The following is a 21,477-nucleotide window of genomic DNA, read 5'->3' on the forward strand; positions in this document are numbered from 1 at the left end:
AGAGATAATGAAATCTTCAGGTTGTAGCACCAGTTTGATTTTTATAAGTGCTGATACTTCTCCTATTAACAAATTGTATTTTGCCTCTGCAGCTTCTCCATTTACATGATCCCTTTCCTATTTTTTTCTTTCTGTATTTTGATTTTTTAAAATTAAATTACTGATGTATTTAATTAATATCAGCTAATGACAATTTCGTGAATAGAAAAATCCTTTTGTCACAAAAGTAGATGGTGTGTTTGGATAAGCAACAATTAAGATAACAAGCTGATTCATCATTTAGATCTAGAGCCTGACCCTCTAACGATGATAGTCAACCAAGGCCTGCAGAAGTGCTTGGTTTGGCCAAGAAGCTGTTCTTTTAAAAAATGTAATGTGAATGAAGTTAAGTGGAAAGCCCCTTTTCCGGTTGACCCCCTGGCCAATTTAGCAGAGTGATTTTTTTCTATTACTTCTGCCCAGCTCCCATACTGTTGATTATTGTTGGCTATATCATTAATTTTACTATTGGCATTTATTTGCACTATCTTCAGTGACAATAATTAAGTAATCAATGCCTTTTAAATAAAAATTAAAACCTTTAAATCTACTTCAACAACATTTGCAGTATTGTTGTAGTATTAAGGAATGTTACTGAATGTATGGAGCAAGATGTGTAACCCTAAGCTAATAACTTATTATTTGCAGGAGGATGTTCAAGGTTCAAGAGACTGGGAGTTTGATTGCTCGCCATGACGTGCGCTGACCACCAGAGAGTGGTGCGGAATGAAGGGAGTGCCCAGCTGGCAGTGGAAGGTCCTGATTGGCCTTGATAGCCGGCCAGACCTAGGGACCCTATCCGTGCACAAATTTTGTGCACTGGGCCTCTAGTTGTAATATATTTGCAACTTCTTAAATTCTTCATAATTCATATTCAACTGGCACAGTTTCTTGTATCATATTGTCCTATTTCTTATACCAATGGTTCATATTTATGGAGTATCTATTGGAAAAAAAATTCTTACATATATAATATATGCCTTTGTTTTACCTTAATTCTCGTCAATATTTTGGCTTGTTACAGAATTCTAGATTTAAAATAATTTCTCCGAGATTTAAAAAAATATATTTTATTGATTTTTTTACAGAGAGGAAGGGAGAGGGATAGAGAGTTAGAAACATCAGTGAGAGAGAAACATCGATCAGCTGCCTCCTACACATTCCCTACTGGGGATGTGTCTGCAACCAAGGTACATGCTCTTGAACCTGGGACCCTTGAGTCTGCAGGCTGACGCTCTATCCACTGAGCCAAATTAGTCAGGGCTCCTTGAGATTTTTGAAGGCACTACTCCACTGTTTTCTAGTGCTCAATATTGTTGGTGAAGGTCTATTGCCAATATGATTCTCATTCCATTGTAGGTGATCTGGATTGTCCTCCTCAGTAGGGTCTTTGGACTTCTGAAATTTTACCCGGTTATGTCTAAGTGTGAATCTTTATTCACTTTTTCCAGAAAGCAGTGGACCTCTTCAATCTAAAAATTCATGTCTTTATTTAGTTCAAATATTTCTTTTTAGACATTTGTTAAGTGGAAAGCCCCTTTTCCGGTTGACCCCCTGGCCAATTTAGCAGAGTGATTCTCTTTAATGGTTTTCTACTTGTTCTCTTTAATGGTTTTAGGTTTTTTTTTTTTTTGTTTTTTTTTTAACTAATCAGATATTGAACTTTGGAAGATATTATCCACCTTGTTAAACTTTTCTCTTACATTTCCTAACTATTTTCCTATCCTATCTAATAAAAGAGTAATATGCAAATTAATCATCACTCCACTACACCCACAAGCCATGTCCACCAGCCACGCCCACCAGCCCATCAGAAGTGAATATGCGAATAAACCCAACCAAGATGGCTATAGCCACAGAGAGCAGGAGGGAGGCTTGGGTTTCCCAAGAAGGAAGTCAAGCTTTCCACACACCCTGGCCAGCCCAGGTCTCTGCTTAAGGCTACAAAGTTTCAATTATAGAAGATACATAAACCCCAACAGAAATGGCTGCCACCATGGAGCAAGCAGAAGGCTTGGCTCTGCTCCAGGCTACAAAATTCCAATTCTAGAAGATAAATAAACCCCAGATACCAGGGCCTCCACTTGGGTCACCAGGGCCGTGGCCAGCTTGCAAACCACCACAGGCTCCTTGCCCAAGCCACCCAATGCCCCAAGGAATCCCCACCCTGATCTGGAATATCCTTCAGGGTAAACCAGCCAGCTCCCACTCATGCACCATCTAATAAAAGAGTAAAATGCAGATTGACCATCACTCCAACACACAAGGTGGCTGCCCCCATGTGGTCAAAGATCCTGCCCCCATGTGGACACAAGATAGCCGCCCCCACAGGATGGCCAGCAGGGGAGGACAGTTGGGAGGGACCAAGCCTACAAGGGAAGGGCAGTTGTGGGCAATCAGGCCAGCAGGGGAGGGCAGTTGGGGGGGACCCAGGCCTTCAGGGGAGGGCCATTGGGGGGGACTAGGCCTGCAAGGGAGGGCAGTTAAGGGTGACCAGGCTGGCAAGGGAGCAGTTAGGCATCAATCAGGCTGGCAGAGGAGTGGTTAGGGGGTGATCAGACTGGCAGGCAGAAGCAGTTAGGGGCAATCTGGAAGGCAGGCAGGTGAGCAGTGGGAGCCAGCAGTCCTGGATTGTGAGAGCGATGTCCCAGATTGGAGAGGTTGTAGGCTGGCTGAGGGGACATTGCCCCCCGCCCACCGCCCCCATGCATGAATTTTGTGCACCAGGCCTCTAGTATAATAAAAGCCTAATATGCTAAGTGTCCAGTTGTCCAGTTATCCTTTCAACCAATCAAAGTGTAATATGCTAATGCTATGTTAAGGCCACTCAACCTCTCACTATGATGTGCACTGACCACCAGGGGGCAGATGCTCCTACTGGTAGGTGAGCTTGCTACTGGGGTCTGGCCAACTGGGACTGAGCAAGATGGGCTGGACAGGCCCTGGAGCCCTTCTGTGGTTCCTCCTCGGCTGGCCAACTTCCCATGTCTCTCCTGGCCCCATGCACTGGTGTGGTCCCTTGGCCTGGCCTGGACCCTTTTGTAATCCAGGACCCCTCAGCAGATGTCTGAGAGCCTGTTTCAGCCTGATCCTGCAAGCCAGGCCAAGGGATCCCATTGGTGTACGAATTCATGCACCAGGCCTCTGGTTTTTCTATAATGTTGGGGATTTCCTAAACTTCACTTTCCACATGATCTGTGTACTCTTTACCTTTATTATGTAGTCTTTCTATTACATTGCTCACGTGAGAAATCATACTTTTAATTTTCCAGAACTTTTTCTTATCTTCTGTTTGCTCCTTTTAAATAGTCTTGTCATGTTTTATGGATACAATATCTCGAATCCCTCTGTGGTTATTAATACGAATTTTAAGATTTTCCTCTTTTTTTCTAAGTTGCCTACTCTCTTTGGTGACGGTTGATCAGTAAATTCATCTTGGTCTTTTTTGTTTTATGCTGCTGGCTCTCCTAAAATATCTGGTGATTCTGGGTGGTCCACTCATGTTTGTGACTGAAAGACCAGATTAGTTAATATGGTTGAGCAGGTCTGTTCCCTAACAGAAACATCCCTTGAATGCTCGGGCTGACCAGTGTCCTAAGGACATGGGCAGGTTGTGTTCACTGGCAGGCTTTGCTTTAGACGTATACAGGCATCAACAAGGAGGCAAGTTGCCCTATCTCAACCCCAGGTGCCAAAATAAGAATAGCTGTTAGTTGGTCAATGAGGATTTCACTGAACATCCTTCTGGGGCAAAGCTGCTTTGCTCCTTTGTCCTTTCTATTATCCCTTGTGAGGGTTCAGAGTTATTTCAAATTGCTTTGCCTTTTTTGAGGACCCTCCCACTTGAGGAGCCTTAACAATTAAATAACTGTCTTTAGAAGGCAGCTCTAAGGCCCTGTTCTGCCAAAGCAGATGCTCTGGAAAGAGGGGAGAGCAAAGAAGGGGCAGGGATCCCACTGCCTCAGCTGTTCTGAATACAGGTCATCAATTAATCACTCTGGGCTAGCTGCCAGGCCTCTCCCACTCTTTTTATTTGCTGAGAGTCATGAGCTGGGGTTGGTGCTGGGGAGGGTTGACCTGGGCTGCTATTTTCTTTAAGCTTCCCTACCTACTGCATCCTCTTTCAAGATTTCCTCAAATGTCCTGTTCTAAGATGATTTCCCTTCTTATTTTCTCTGTTATGCTTCCATTTCTTTAAAAAAAAAAGGGGAGGGGGAGAGAAATTATTCCTTTTATGTCAGTGGGACCTTGGTAGACAGGAGAAATAAACAGAAAAATATCATTTCTCTGTCTTGAATTTTTCAAGGGCAGTGCATCATAGAAAGAGCACCATAGCATCCTTTTCCCTCTCCACCCCTTCAGCTTCCCTCTCTCTTCCTCTCTGCTTCCCCCCCACACACACTCAGCACACAGGCAAACTGTAGGTCAATGCTATTAAACGAAAAAAAAAAATCAGAATAGCAGTTATTAAATAGCAGTTATTAAAACATTTGCTCTTCCCTTAGTGTTTGCAATTACTATTACCAGGACTACAAAAACCTGTAAGCCCCTAACTTCCTACGGATCTAAAGACCATAGAGAGATGCAGGCAAGGGGAGACCTGGGGGGTGGTGGTGAGTGACTCTGGTTGAAGAGGGTGGCTGGGACAAGGATGTACTGAGAGGGTGGCGAGTAAAGGCATTTCCATGCGGTTCATGGATAAGCTCAGCCTCAAAAACTCAACAAGATTGCCCCAGACTGAGGGAAAGGACACTCATACTATAAAACATACAAAGGCTTGTCCAACCTACGAGGAAAGGCAGGGGGTGAGGGGGTAAGACATCAACCAAAGGACCTGTATGCATGCATATGAGCATAACCAATGGACACAGACAGTAGGGAAGTGAGGGCATGTGCTGGGGGGGGGAGGGGGGGAGCGACCAGGGAGAGGTCAATGGGGAAAAAGGAGACTCATGTACTACTTTAAACAACAAAGAATTTAAATTAAAAAACAAACAAACAAAAAACATACCAAGGCAGAGCCATGAACTAACATGGCAAGAATGGAGTAATTCGGTATGTCCAGAACGAGCTCAATGTTTAAGGGAAAAGTGGGAGCAAGAGGCCCTGAAGGGCCTTGGAACTCACCCTGAAGACTTATAACGTGGTCAGTGTGTCCCAAAGTGTGTACAAATGATATTTCAGTCCATGTGTGGCCTTTTAAAAAACAGTGTTGAGTTTATTATGTATGCTAGAAACATTAACTGACACATCAAATCCATGATTTTGCAAACATGAGAACTTAGGGCAAGGCTAAGTAACTCATTGCTAGGATCCACCTTACGTTGGTCAATGTACAGGTAAGTGCTTAGACATGCTCACAAGTGATCACCAAACTTAGTAAGCACACTAGTAATATTAAGGAGTTTGAAATAAGAAAGAAAAAATAAGAGTGGAATGGATAATCTTTCTGCTTCTGAATTCATTTCCCACTTACTGTGTATTTGTTGGGGTTTGAGAGACTTGGAGCTAGTCAAGGAAAATGTCCAAGCCCAAGAGGCGGTGGCATGCGAGTAAGCTTTACTGGGTGGGTTCTTACACATGTTTTCAGGGGGCTGTCCCTCACAGAAGGAGTCTGTGCAGATGCTACCGCATGGGGGTTCACCAGCCAGAGGGGGAGGGGCAGGGAAATTTCATGCGAGAGGGAGGCCAGAGAGTGGCTTGTTGCCCAGATGATACTGCTCAGCAGCATCTGGGCTGGAGAGCTCTGATGGGCCAGCCAAAGCTACTTGTGGCTTCATCACCACAACACTGTGCTGTCAGTGACAACAGAATCAGGGTGAGGTGTGAAAAGCAGGGGGTTTACAATCTGCTTATTTGGCCTACTTTTAAAATGATCAGTGTGTAAAAGTTAGAATGTCCACCTTGGGAATCTCTGCCTGTAACGGAGGACTAAACAACACAGGGCCCAATACACAGAGGCCACTTTTACAATAACAGTATCTGTCCCATTGAGTTCCTGAAACCTGCAGTTTGCAAATACAATTTCCAGCAATGTACCGTATTTTCCGGCGTATAAGACGACCACTGTGTTCTAGTAAAAAGCCTGCTCAGATTGGCCAGAGTCAGAGAGGCGGTCTATTAAAAAAAGAACTGGTGTTGCCTCGGAAGTGGGGGGTAGTCTTCTACAGCGAATATAGGCCTAAACCTATGTTTTAACTGTAAAATTAATACGCCGGAAAATATGGTACTTAAGTGAACGAACTCACATGACTCCAAAAAACAGCTTGGTTCTCCTTTAAAGTTGTATTTCTTTTCATTTAGTGTAATTCAAAATAAACCCAAACAACTTAATGTTATTTGGCTTCAAAGCAATTTGCATTACGTTAAACTAGGGAGCTAATTCGGCAGTTAGGAGCACTGGCCAGAGTCAGGAAGACCTGCATCCAAGGTCCAGCTTCACCACCGAGGTCACTGCTATCTGCCTCAGAGTCCTTGCGGGTAACGGGGATGCTGTGTCTCCTTCGTTAGGGCCCTGGGACTGAACAGGGCGGCGCGGGTGGAGCGGGGTGTTCGGCTCTCCCGGCCTCACGGTCAACTGAGGGGACTCTACAGGGAGGTCTGAAGGTCACTGGGAGTGAGAGACAAGACACCCCTCCAACTCCCACCGAGCGCAGAATTTACAGCGGGAATGCAGGAGTTATTTGTCCATGGCTCAAACTCCGCCACCCACTTAGAGGGCAAGGGCTAGCGTGCTGAAGAAAATTTCGCAGGAAGAGTGTTGCAGAAACGCCTTTGGAGAGGTGGCTGCAGAGCTTGTAGTTTCCGCTCTACCTCTCTGCATGGAGGGGTGAGGGTGTCACTCTCTAACACCGAGTTTGGAGGCGGGCAGGGTTCAATGGAAGCCCGTGGGGAACACTGAACTTTTCCTGCAGTTGTGACACGAGGAGAGCTCGGCCAGCCCTCTGCCTGAAGTGGACCGAGGTCTGACTCAGCCGCAAAGCCCAGAGAGAGAGGCTGGCCGGCCTGTCACCGTGAGGCACAGCTGAGGATTGACCTGCACTCCGAGGGCTGTTGAGCCCAGGGATGGTGGAAGGTTCCAGGTGGACTGGCTGGTGGGTCCTGCAGGAGAGAGCTGCATGCTGCACAATAGGGCTGCACAGAAAGTGAGGCGAGGCCAGGTGAGGACGTTAGAGATGCTGCAAGGGACCCAGCCAGAGAGCGCTGGGAACACTCCATGAGAGGAAGAGTCAGCTTTGAATGTTTGCTTGGCCGTCCCCTCGGGTCCCAGAGCTCAAAGCCATCCAGCAAAGTGAGGACAGCACCACGCTCTTACTTTTTTCCTTCCCCTCATCTCCAATCATGGGATCCCCACCCGAGAGGGAAGCAGCAGCTCTCTGCGGGGAAAGTGAGGGAGGAGTCGAGCAGATGAGATGGCAAAAAAACAGACTCTTTCTTGGCTTTCCGCATGTGTTGGAAGTACTATTTAAACCTGCATATGTTAGGAGTAAGACGTGGTGTCTGTTCAGCGGGTGGCATGTCCCTGTCAGGGCACTTCAGGTTGGGGATGGAATCGGTGATCTGGCGGCACTTCTGGGTACACCCTGGGGCGCTGGCCATGCTGCTTGTTCCTGCTGTTCACTTGGGGCAAAGGCCTGCTCCAAGGGTTCAAAAATGGACGTTTTATGAGGTCAGCATTGTCTTCTCTGGTCCCTGGTCCCCTACAAGCCCACAAGCCCCATCCCTCACCCATCTTCTTTTGCACAACCCTCCGGACATCCTTGAAGATGGGGAGCCCTGCACCTCCCAATGGCCAGCTTGGCAGAAGAGAGCGTTTCCCCCAGTGTGTCTGGCCTGGGGGACCCTCTCCTCCTTCCCCATTTTTCTGTGTAGCTTGGACTTCTACCTGTTCTCTAAAGCTGCTTGAGGACAGCAATGCCCAATGAATGCATTTGGGAGAGAGCCAAGGAAATCTTTCAAGTTCTGTCTAATGATACAGATTTGGGAATGGTGGTAAGAGGGGGTCCAGCCCCTGGACAATAATATTGCCCACTACTCTTTCTACTCTTGGAAGTCCGATTGGCTGTCATTATCCTTTCTGTCCTCTGATTAAAAGTTGTCTATTCAGCCCTAGCTGGTTTGGCTCAGTGGATAGAGCATAGGCCTTCGGACTGGGGATCCCGGGTTTGATTCCGGCAGGGCACGTGCCCGGGCTTTGGGCTTGATCCCTGGTGTGGGGCGTGCAGGAGGCAGCCATTCGGTGATTCTCTCTTATCATTGATGTTTCCATCTCTCTCTTACTCTCCCTTCCTCGTTGAAATCAATAAAAATATATTTTAAATAAATAAATAAATAAATAGCCTATTCATTAGCACATTGACAGTCATAAACGTTTATTTTGAAACACAGAACATGGTCATGAAAGAATTGGGGAAATGGCATTATTTCCTGTCTAACCAGATCATTTGCCTCTGATTATTCATCTCCTAATTGGGAAGGTGAAGGGGCTCGCCTGCCTTGTAATAATGCAAAGGGAGAGTCACTCAATTATGCCCTCAGGGGGTAAAAGAACAAGGCAGAGGGCAGGATCCACAGCTAGGACCTACTAGCCAGAGGTTTGCAGGGCCCAGGACGCTCCTTTCCCCTGAAAGAGGGGCTTGAGATGAAGAGCTCGGCTGCTGGTGAGAGCCATGCTGCACGTGAATGCTAATACCTTTGGTGTTTTTCCACGCTGGCTCAGTAAGATCATTCTGTTTGAAGTCACAGCCCCTGGCTCCACTCTCGGAGGCCTGCTCTTAGTTTTTGAATCTGTGCCCACACTTTGTGGGTTTTTTGCATGGCCCGTCTGGTGGGTGACTCCGGACAATGTTTGCAGGAGCTGTCAGGCATGCGTAGTAGAGAAAGAGGCCACTGTGTAGGTATAGAAATTGCACAGAAATGGCAGTACCTCACAGACGAGAGACAAGGTGATTTTCCCAAAGACCCTAAATTTAAAGCTTACTTTGGGGGACATGGGGACTTTCTGTGTTGATGTGGTTTAGATGTCACATTCTTGGGAGCTGGGGGTTGATAGGACCACTCTCAGAGCCCCTGCCACCTTTCTGGTTTACACTGATTTCAAGGGTGGGTTTTAGAATTAAATCGTCATGGTCTGGCCACAGTCCTGCTCAAAACCAAGCATCGCACAGGCATTGGGAAGAGGGGCTATTCTTGTGGAAGGGGATGATCATTACCTCTTACCCCCAAAGGTCTCCCAGACCAAGGTGCTCTCCCCTGTGTCTGGGGGGAAGAACTCAAGGTTTTAACCTATTATAGTTACCAAAAGGCACCTGAGCAGAGTCAAAGATTCTTCCCAAACCAGTGCAGCCATCCTGGAAAAAATTAAAAATAGAATTACCATATGATCCAGCAGTTCCACTTCTGGATATATATATATCCAAAGGAGATTAAATCGTGATCTCAAATTGGTATCTGCACTCCCGTGTTTATTGCAGCGTTACTCACAATAGCCCAGATGTCAGAAAAACCAAGTGTCTGTCAACGGATGAATGGATAAAGATATGACACTTATCATGAGATATTAGTCAGCCAAGGGGGAAAGGAAAACTGCCCTTTGGGACAACATGGATAAACCCTGAGGTCAATTATGCTAATGAAATAATTCAGGCAGAGAAAGACAACTATTGCATGGTATCCCTTATATGTGGAATCTAAAAACAAAAAGCCCAAATCATAGAAACAGGTAGTAGAAAAGTGGTGGTGATGGGGGTGGTGAGGAAATACGGAGAGGCTGGGAAAAGGGCACAAACGTTCAGCTCTAAGATGAATAAGGTCTGAGGATCTCATGTACAACCTGGTGACTATGGTTAACAACACTGTAGTGCATAACTGAAAATTTTAAAAATAAAGAAAACAAAAAGATGTCTCTGAAGATGAGTGTTGGCAGTACCACCTCCAGGTTCTTCAGCAGAAACAGAAAAAAATCAACATTGCCATTAACCTAGCTGGGCTTTAATAACCTGTGGCTATCCCTCGAGGTAGCCACAGGGATTCCCTGTATCCAGGCTCCTCATCTGTAAAATAGTAATAATAATATTAATACTAACCTCCTGATGAGTGGAGGGGCTGCTGTTAGGAGCAGATGATATGATACATGAAGACTATTTAGAATTGCATCAGGCACGGTGGGCTAATTATAGTACTTACTAGAGGCCTGATGCACGAAATTTATGCAAGGGGCTGGGCCCTCGCAGCCCGGGTTTCGTCTGGAAGGTCATCTGGACGGTCATCTGCTGTTCAGTCTAACTAGCATATTAGCTCTTTATTATATAGGATTATCCTTGCTCTGTTACCCAGCATTTGTAAATGACATTAGTCACAAAATGTGTGCAATTTAAATCTGGCCAAAAGCTTCATTTTCAATATTTGAGAGTATGTGTTAACCAATCATGCCTTGGTTCTCTAGTTCTAACCTTTTATTGCCAGATAACCATAAATCCACATACTTGGACAAATCATTTTGACTGCCTGCATTTAATTATTTGTACTCCACTTCATTCTCCAAGAATTTGAAGCCACACATATGTGATGAAATATAAGTTTTAAAGCTTCACATCAAGAGAAATTATAGTTAGAAGGGGGGAGATAAAATGTACTTAAATTATATTATTTACTTAAATTATAAATAAAATTGATTGGAAAATAAATACTACACAGAAACAATATATATAAAGATAAGGTTGGGATAAAAATTTGCTTCTAACTTTTCTGGAAACCAAAGAAAAACAAGACAAATATATATCTATGATGTACAAAAAGCATTCCAGTTCTTCAGGAACAAAACAAATAAATTGGTGCATAAAAAGCTCTTCCAGATACTTAGGTATTTTAAAAAAAAAATTGCCCATTTTTTTCATGGGGAATTACTGACACTTGCTATGGGCGAAAGCCCTAACCACATCTGGACAATGAATTTTGTAGCTGATTCTGTAGGAGATTATTATACTGTCCTTCAGTGTATTAATAAAGCCAAGCATGGTGATGGCAACTGTGGGAGCTCAGGACAAGGTGTGCCAGGTTGAGTCCTCTTTTCAGTCTGGCTTCATCTAGAGCCGTGGTTGGCAAACTGCAGCTCATGAGCCACATGCAGCTCTTTGGCTCCATTGAGTGTGGCTCTTCCACAAAATACCACAGCCTGGGCGAGTCTGTTTTGAAGAAGTGATGTTAGAAGAAGTTTAAGTTTAAAAAATTTGGCTCTCAAAAGAAATTTCAATTGTTGTACTGTTGATATTTGGCTCTGTTGACTAATGAGTTTGCCAACCACTGATTTAGGGGAAAACATAGACTATGAAGATCAAGGGTGTCACTACATGTCCTTCAAATTCTCTTCCATCTTACACAGCTTTTCTTAAATATTTTTACAAAAAACAAGCCAACAAGCAAAGACAGCAGACAATTTGAAATTATACTTTTGCAGAAAGGCCAAATTGGATTACAGTTTAATATTTTGTCATTTGTTGTGATTTGGTATTAGGTAATATATAATAAAATTGATGCAACTCTAGCCTTACCTGGTTTGGCTCAGTGGATAGAGTTTCAGCTTGTGGACTGAAGGGTCCTAGGTTCAACTTCAGTCAAGGGCACACATGCCCAGGTTGTGAGCTAGATCCCTAGTAGGGGGTATGCAGGAGGCTGCTGATAAGTGATTCTCTCTCATCTTTGATGTTTCTATTCTCTCTCTTCCTCTCTGAAATAAACAAAAATATATTTTAAAAATTTGCTGCAACTCATAAAAAGTACTTTTAAAGACATCCATAGCTTTCAATATCCTTTTGGTAGATTCACATGATACATTTTTTTTTTTTGGAACTCTGTGCTAAGAAGAAATTGTTAAGTTCATATACTTTGAGGCATCATATAACGAGTTTGGTGCCAGAAACTCAGAAGTAAATTTTAGAATCAACAACAATATCTTTCCCTCACCTAGGTTTTCTAGAATAACTATCCTTTTCTCGCCTCACTCTCACTTTCTTCTGTTGCTATGGTTTAAACGTTTTTTGTTTTTTTTTTAGTTTTTTTTTTTTTTACTATTTATGTCATTTATTATAAGCTAAGCAGAACCTTTTTGAAAGAAGATGAGGCATGAGTTTATAAAATTAAATGCACAACAGCACTTTATGATGCTAAGGGGACATTTAAAATTTATTCACTAGAGGTATTCATCAATATTGTTTTTGGCTGAGAGTAACACAGAACCTGACACAACTGTGGCTTAAAGCCTTTTTGTTACACATCAAGAAGTCCAGAGAAATGCAGTTGAAGGCTGGTATGGATGCTTAATGATATAGCCAAGGATTCAGGGCCTTCCATCCTCAGTCCCTCCATCCATATATGTGGCTGCTGCACTCCTCACCCTAGTGTATCGGGTATGCATACCAGAGAGGAAAAAGAAGGGAGGGGCCAAAAAAGGCTCAAAATAATGGGCGAGCTGAGTCTGTCCTTTGCAAAAGCTTCCTTGGAATTCCCCACCCCCGCCACCAGCAGCCCCACCTTATGCGTCACTGCTTAGAACTGGGTCACATCACCACCCTTAGCTGCAAAATGTCCTTGAAGATTGCTCCTAAATCTCATGATTCTGTTGACAAATATGGTAAGAGTGGATATAAGGTAGGTTCTTAAGAGTGTCAGCCACAATAAAAACTTGTAATATAGCACTGACAGAAAAAAAAAACACACACACACAAATTGTCTCTTGTGTGTGATCTCAGCTGTATAAACCAATAGACACAGGATGAGAAAAATCACCAAAAATGTTGAGTAATTGTGTGCATGATGGAATTATCAATGATGTTTATCCTCTAAAACAGACTTTTGTACATTTTCTTTGTTTTATTAAAATAAAAGTCTGCCGGTTTATAATGATTATAAATGAGTACTTACAAAATAAAAAGTATTTTTGCTTATGTTTATCTTATTGCATGACTTTCCAATTGGCCATTTACAACAGCATTCTTAACATGGAATAGTAATATCATGAACCATTGTTTTATAGAGGCAACAGTTTGCATGGTCTTTCTCATGTAGTTTTTAAAAAATATATCCCCTGCCTTTCAGAACTTTAATACAGTGAAACATAGACTCATTATATGTCACACGTAGAAAAGTCAGAGGAGGGCAGGGTTCCGTTCAGCTGAAAGAACACTGCATAGGAGGCAGAGATAAGGTTCCATCAGTGTACCTCAGTGTCTGTGTTAGCCTGGTAGGATACTTAGCTTCTTTGAGACACAGTGGCCTTGTCTATAAAACGAGGGCTTTAAACTACGGGGTTGCTCCTCATTGCCAAGGCCAGGGACAAGCAGGGCCCTGCTGTCTGCTGTCTGCCCGCTCACTGCAGGGGATGTTCCCGCCCTGCCCCTAGCTGCTCCAGGCCTATGTGCAGGCCTACAGGCTCAGAGCAGTCTGGCTCCCGAGGACGCCTGTCCCCAGGACACAGGCCGCTTGGTGCTGGGTGTGCATAAGTGGCCATTGGGTGTGAACATCCGCCTCATTGCCATGGTGACATGGTGGATGCTCCGGTCCTGCCCCTGGCTGCTCCACACCTGCGTGCATAGGCCTGGAGTGGCCAGGGGTCATTCTGGGACCCTGGTTGCTCTGGGCCTATGTGTAGGCCTATAGGCTCAGAGTGGCCTGGGTCCCGAGGATGCCTGTCCCTGGGACGCAGACTGCTTGGCACCGGCATGTGCAAGCAGCCGCCTTATCCCCAGCCACTCCATGCCTTTGTTTTGTTGATTTGCATACTCACTCCTGATTGGCTGGTGGGTGTCATGGAGGTATGGCAAATTTGCATATTTCTCTTTTATTAGTGGAGATGTTGGCCTGAGGAGCAGGCTCTAATTCAATACGCCTCTGGGACCCTGCTTGGGTACTTTTCAGAAACAGGCTGGTGGGAGCCATATGTGTGCCTTCCCTCTGTCTCACTCCAGCTTGCTGGTATTTCCTAGAAGGTAATTTGCACCCTCCTCTGGTGCCCTGAATTTTTGTGGCTCCTGCCAGGGCACACCTTTAAAGCCCCTGGCTCTGGTAGCAAGGGGAGCTTGAGTTTCACAGGACTGTGACCATAAGAAAGACAGGTCTTGGCTGGCCACCATCCTCAGGGCACTACACAGACAGCAGACCGAAGCACCCACCCCTCCTAGTCTTCCTGTGGAAGAAATCTGCTTGCTTGTCCCGGAGCTTCCGCTGCATTAGGGCCTTTTGCTGTGCCCCCTGCTTGGATGTCTCTTCACGTAGCTGGCTGCTTCTTTCATTCAGGTCTCAGTGAAAATATTGCCTTCTCAGTGGGGCTTTCCCTGAATCTATACAAAGTCCTTTCCTCCCCCATCTTGTTTTATTTCATCAGAGCACCTACTGTTACCCAATATTTTCTTTATTCGTCTATTGCCAGAGTGTCAAACAAACGAGAAGACTTCACTAAGCAGTGGACCCCAGGCAGAAAGCTTTAAATACAGACCAGGATGGGACTGGCGCTTTGGGAGACTCACACTATAAAGGGGAGGCAAACCCGACCGGGTGAAAGCAAAAACAGATGACCCAGCGGGAACCAAGGAGGCCAATGGTGAGCCCGAAGCTCTCAAGGCCAAGCTCTGTGCCTTGTGGCTGAGGCAGGCCGGGTCCTCCCGTGCAGGTCTGCGTTAACCTGTCAGAAATGTGCTCAGACACACCAGCTGCTCAGGCCCTTGGGCCAGTGACAGATGGGAAGGTGGGAGTTCAGCAAACAAGATCCGCCAGAGAGGAAGTCTTGCATTTCCTCTGTGTTCCTTTTTTTTTCTTTCTTTTTTTAAACTTCAAACTTAGAATGAAAAAAAAAAAAAATCTGATACATACATTCTCTTCTGACTTTCCTCCCTGCCCCTGGCCGGCTCTCAGCAAGAGAAGCCACGTCCCCCTAACCTCTGTGAGGAAGGCCGATAGGCTGACAGCTGGACATCAATATTTACATTCTGTTATCACATCTGTTGAGGAACCCCAGGCCTAACGAGATAAACTGAATTATTCTAGTTTTATCTCTCTGCTGCTGGGTCCTGAAGAAATCTGAAAGCACAGGTTTTGTTTAGGCCAACATATTTTTCCTCTAAAATATTCTAAAGACTCCTCCCCGCAAGAGTTAACCCTTCCCTAGCTCAATTGGCACTCAGTATATCAAAGTGACGTGTTATAAGCCAACATCAAAACAAGCTGCCATTTGAAAGACACATCTCCAACACGTCCGTAAACAACAAGAAAAACAGACTGTAAGTGACCACGGACATGAGTCAGCTGTGAGCAACAGCAAAGGAAAAACATGCGAAGGGTCTGGAGGCCTTTCTGGAACTTACATTTTGTGAAAAAGAAAGTGCCAAGTGAAACTTTAGGAGAGTCAGCTGACCACCCCGTGTGGAGACAGCGCTCTAGATGCATTCCACAAATCATGGGAAGGTTGCCAAACATGCACTTCCATTGAAAAAGCACCGCAACCAAAACCCCCACACAGCCTCTCTCACAGAGACTCTTGGCTAGATATTGCCCAGGGCATCAAATGCCACATAGCTTAAACAATTTACTGTTCTCCAGTCATTCTTGCTTATTTTCTTTTTTTCTCTCCTCATTTTAATCTTTATGAGATATGCACAGATGCTGGTTGGAACCATCCAGATTTATTTAGAGTGTCCTTATTCTATGGTCGGTTTACATGGGGAAAATGCTTAGCAAGTAGTTCTGCTAAGGAATTTTTTCCCCCAGCAAATAATTTAAGCATCCATGTCTGTTTTATAAAATGTAAAGATGGAAGGAAATATCTTTGTTTTTTTTTTAGTTTAGCCTTTTAATAAGTTTCTCCTTTGCACACAAGATGTCTTTTCAAACACACTGACTCCATGTTTTTCCCACTTTATCCCATGTTCAAGGTTCCCAACTTTGCCCACCAAGATCTGAGTGGAGCTTTTCAGGGCTAAATGGCAGGGCGGGTGACTGTGCTCCCTCACACGCTGCGCACCAGCCGCCAGGTGGGCACTGCTGCTCGTGGACTTGTGTCCACAAAATCACTCTCAAAGGAGGTGGCCAGAGGAAGGTCTTCACGTGTCACTGGTTGGCATGAAGGCACCACACCTTCCTGACACCAATGCAGACTTAAGAAACAGGCTCCTCATTTCTTACTGGAGTGGTGTGTGTGTATGGTGTGTGTGTGTGTGTGTGTGTGTGTGTGTGTGTGTGTGTGTACACATGCGCATGCACACGCACTTCACGCACTTCTGTTAACTGTGGAGTTTGGCAGCAATTAACTGCATTTTGCATCTTAAACCGGTGTGTCACAGACATTTATTGGAGGCTATTTTGATTTTTGTCTTTTTTTATTTTTATTTATTTATTTATTTTTATTTTATAGCCCACCACCGGAATCCCTCTGGGTGAAGCGTTCCCTGTGTTGTGAGTGTTGTACGGGAAACATTGCTGAAAAGTGCAGGCCTCCTGTTGTAGTGCTCTTTGCAGGAGAGGGCAGACGTATGGCCTAAGTTTGGCTAACAGTCACCCTAGACATGGGTTAAGTGCTAGGGACACATAAGGCCAGGTCAGCCCATCCAGCATTGGGAGGCAGTTGTGGAGGTGTTTCTCTCTTTTCCGCGTCCAGCACGGAAAAGAAACGAGTCCGGTTCCTGAGTGGAGGAGCTGGGGATTAAGAAATAGAAGGAAGGAAGGAAGGAAGGAAGGAAGGAAGGAAGGAAGGAAGGAAGGAAGGAAGGAAGGAAGAAAGAAAGAAAGAAAGAAAGAAAGAAAGAAAGAAAGAAAGAAAGAAAGAAAGAAAGAAAGAAAGAAAGAAAGAAAGACGCAAAAATAGAAGCAAGCTGGGAGCCAGAAACATTATTCTCTTCTGCATGCCATTCTCTCTGATGGAGAGGCAGCGAGGACCCTGAGCCCTCACAGCACATTTATTTTGTACCCCCAAATACCAGGACGTATCACCAAAACTTAAGATGGTTTTCCAGCATCCCACGCAATCATTTGGGCTTCCCGGTATCATTTCAACACATTTTAAAAAATCACTGAGTCGGTTTCTGTTGCTCCTCACAGGCTGGGAAGTGCATGAGCACTCTGTCCAGGGCAGTGGTCCCAGACGGAGGCTTCCTAGGAAGCACGTATTGGCATAAACACCAGGTGGACCTCAAGGCCCTACCTTAGCCTCGGTGTTCCCTTCCTTACTAGCATCCTGCTCCTGTCTTCAAAGGCAGCATGATTCTTATCTCCATTCTTCTTTATGGCAGACCAAACCAGAAACACCATTCAAATGGAACAGAATAAAAAGAAACAACAGTGTTCACAGCTAATTCTGACTTCATCCGAAGTAGTGAGAACAGATTTGCAGGGGCATTTAAGAGATGGGCTCTTGATGCTCTAACGTCTAACAGTATGATTCCACTTCCCTTGACTCCCTCGCTAATCTAGCTTTACTGCTATCATATATACATGTGTATCTCCTTCATTTTTTTAAGGGCAACTCTTTAAGCTGCTATCTCTTTTCTCAATATCTGATTTTGATTTTTAGCTATTTTGGTGAAGCAGTGCTCAGAGCACGATATATTTAAAAATTTTTTAAATGTAACATTCACAACAAAAAGCTGAGAACAAAGGGGTGAGGTTGCTGTGGTGCTCAGACACCTAGTAAATGGAAGAGCCAGGCCAGCGAGGATTTAATTATGGCTCTCCACCTGCCATAGACTCATAAATGGGTTCGGCACTCAATGTGTTGCCTGTGTCTTTTTTTTTTTTTAAGGGTAAAGAAGGCCTTTTGTCAACAGGCAGGCGCAGATGGAATCAATATGAATTATACTCTTGAGTTGTCTGTAGAAATGAATGACCATTTGCTTTGTTCAGTTTTCAGGCTCAAGTGTCTCTAAATATGGCCTTTATTTCCAGGGTGTTTCCTCTGCTTTTCAAAATACAGTAGTACGTTCAGTGGGAAATTATGAAAGTAACAACTTCATCCTCCAGCAGTGTCTCTGGGAAAGCTTTCTGGGAGCCCCCTGAGTGTTTCCCAAGAACTTACACCCAGGTGTGGGTGGGATCTCATGATGTCTGTCATTTCTCTTTCTTCTTCCTTCCTGCGTCCTACGCCAGCCCTCTCCTGGGCAGTGCCAGTCCTGCCTACAGGACCTGCCGTCACTGGTTGGGCCCTGCAACCCCTGCTTGTTTTTCTTTTCAGATTCCTAGATTCTTCACATATAAAATATCCCTCGGGGAACATTTCTAAATGACAAAATAAAAACTAGATGGAAATTTTGATTTGACTTATATCATCTAGAAATATGCTGTTTATGTTTTTCTACTTACAAATATTGAGAATTATTCTGTCAGAAATGAAGTGTTACCCTTTGGTCCAGTGAAATTCAATCCACTTTAAGTTTTAGGTCATTGGATTTTTAAGCCAACATGCTTGACCAGAGCCTGTTTTGAAGTTTGTCAGTCAGTTCACAGAGACAAGCAGAGTGGACTTTGTGTTTTTCTATCGCATGTAATGAGTTCTTTATGTCTTGGGCTATTCATTCTTTGCTATTCATAACATAATAATTATGTCCTATTATTATGTTAATTTTAGCACTTTAATGCTTTTCTGTTTTAGCACTTCGGCCAATTTATAATAACTATTTGTACGAATCATTAAAAAAAGTTTTTTTTACTCTTCTTACTATCTCCAAATCTACCATCAAACATAGCCACTGAACTGACTTCCCCGACCTTGACCACTATGTTGCTCCTTCCTCCCGTGCCTGCCACACCAGCCTCCTTACTCCTGCCCTGCTCCAGCTCGCCAGCCGGGCTCCTCCTTAGGAACCTTGGCAATTTCTATTCCCTCTACTTCAGATCTCTTTCCCTAGATACCCCCAAGCCTCAGCCCCTGGCTCCCATTAGGTCTCTGCTGATGTTTGGAAGGCCCTCTTCTTGACTTCCCCATCTATCTTTCATATGTTTCCACGCTCAGATGTAAGGACAGGTTAGGGTGTTCTTATTTGACCCCTCAAGTCCTAATAATATAATTTATATCTCTATTGTAAATAGAAGTTTTTAAAAAAAAGTAATGTTTCCTAAATGTATCAGAATGTAATTTGTTTTGATATTTTGATCTTATACACAGGAAGGTTGGTGAGCACTCATATCAGTTCTAATAGTTAATATGTAGATTCCCTCAAATTCCTATACTCTCAATCATGTCATCTGATGGCAGTTTTGTTTTTTTCTTTCCAAATTCTTATTTTTTTTATTTTTTTATTTTTTTTATTTTTTATTTTTATTTTTTTAAAATCTTACTAGCCAGGAACTCAGAACAAAATTGAATAGAAGCAGTGAGAGCTGGCATCTTGTCTTGTTCCTAAGTTTAAATGACATGATTTTAATATGTCACCATTAAATGTGATTTGCAGCCGGTTTTTGCTAGGTACCATTCATCAGAATAGGTACAAAACTAGGGCAAAGCTGTATTTCTTCATGAAACTAGGTGATCTACATATATGATTCCAAATACCATCACTGTTCAATGTGTATTTTCATACAAAATGGAAGTATAGGCAGAAAATTATAACATACTAGAGGCCTGGTGCATGAAATTTGTGCAGGGGGGTGGGGGCTCCCTCAGCCCAGCCTGCACCCTCTTCAATCTGAGACCCTTTGAGGGATGTCCAACTGCCCATTTACAGGGATTGGGCCATGGGGGTGTGGCCAGCCTGAGTGAGGGTCTGAGAGTTGTTTGCAGGCTGGCCACACCCCTTCCAGATGGGGGTCCCTACTGGGTTGTCTAGCCAGCCTGGGTGAGGGCAGATGGCTGTTTTCAGGCTGGCCAAGCTACCCAGCAGGGTCCTTCACCCCATAGGGGTGTGGCCAGCCTGGGTAAGGGGCTTTTTTTCTTTTTCTTTTTTTTCAGTGGCTTTTTGAGCCGAGGCCAGGGCTGGCTAGAAGCAGGTATCTGGGATTTATTTATCTTCTATAATTGAAACTTTATAGCCTTGAGCAGAGGCCAGGGCTGGCAGGAAGCTTGGCTTCTTCCATTGCCAGGGCAACCCAAGCCTCATGCTTTCTCCAGCTCCATGGCGGCCACCATCTTAGTTGGGTTAATTTGCATACTCACTCTTGATTGGTTGGTGGGTGCAGCAGAGTGATGGTTAATTTGCATGTTTCTCTTTTATTAGTGTAGATTAAAGAAAAAAATTGAAGAATATACAAATAAATGGAAGCATATGCCATGCTCATAGATAGAAAGAATTAACATCATTAAATGTTCATACTACCCAAAGCAATCTAAGATTCAACGTGATTCCTATCAAAATACCAATGGTGCTTTTCACAAAACTAAAATAATTCAAAATGTATTATTTGAACAAAAAAGACCACTTGAGAAGGAAGAACAAATTTGGAGATACCACACTACCAGATATCAAACCATATTACAAGGTCTATAGTAATCAAAACAGCATGGTACTAGATAAAAACAGACCTGTATAACAATGGAACAGAATAGAGAGCCCAAAAATAAACCCATGTCTATATAAACAATTGCTATATGACAAAGGAGGCAAGAATATACAATGGGGTAAAGACAGTATATTTAATAAATAGTGTTGGGAAAATTGAACACATACATGCAAAAATTGAAGCTAGACCACCTTCAAGAATAAACTCAAAATAGATTAAAGATTTAAATGTAAGACCCCAAAACCAAAAAACTCCTAGAAGAAAACATAAGCAGCAAAATCTCTGACACTTCTTATTAGCAATATTTTTTCTGATATATCTTCTCAGGCAAGGGAAACAAAAGAAAAAATAAACAAATGGGACTACATCAAACTAAAAAGTTTGTGCATAGCAAAGGAAATGTTCAACAAAACAAAAAGACAACTACAGAATAGGAGATATTCACCAATCATATATCTGATAAGGGGTTAATATCCAAAATTTATCAAAGTACTCAAACAACTCAACCCCCAAAACCAAGCAATCCAATAAAAATGGGCAGAAGACCTGAATAGATACTTCTCCAAAAAGGTGATACAGATGGCCCAACAGACATATGAAAAGATGCTCAACATCACTAATTATTAGATAAATGCAAATTAAAACTACAAAATAAATCAATAAACAACGTGTTATTGAGGGTGTAGAGAAAAAGGAACCCTTGTGCACTTTTGGTGGGAATGCAGGTTGGTGCAGTCACCATGGAAAACAATATGGAAGTACCCCCCCAAAATTAAAAATGGAACTACCTTAAGACCCAGAAATTACACTTGTGAGTATATATCTTAAGAAACCTAAAACACTAATTCAAAAATTATATGTACTCCTATGTTCATTGCAGTATTATTTATAATATCCAAGATATGGAAACAGTCCAAGTGCCCATCAATAGACAAGTGGGTAAAAAAGTGGTACATAATATACAAT

Source organism: Pipistrellus hanaki, assembly GCF_964339955.1.
Source record: "Pipistrellus hanaki genome assembly, chromosome: 1".
Lineage (NCBI taxonomy): Eukaryota > Metazoa > Chordata > Mammalia > Chiroptera > Vespertilionidae > Pipistrellus > Pipistrellus hanaki.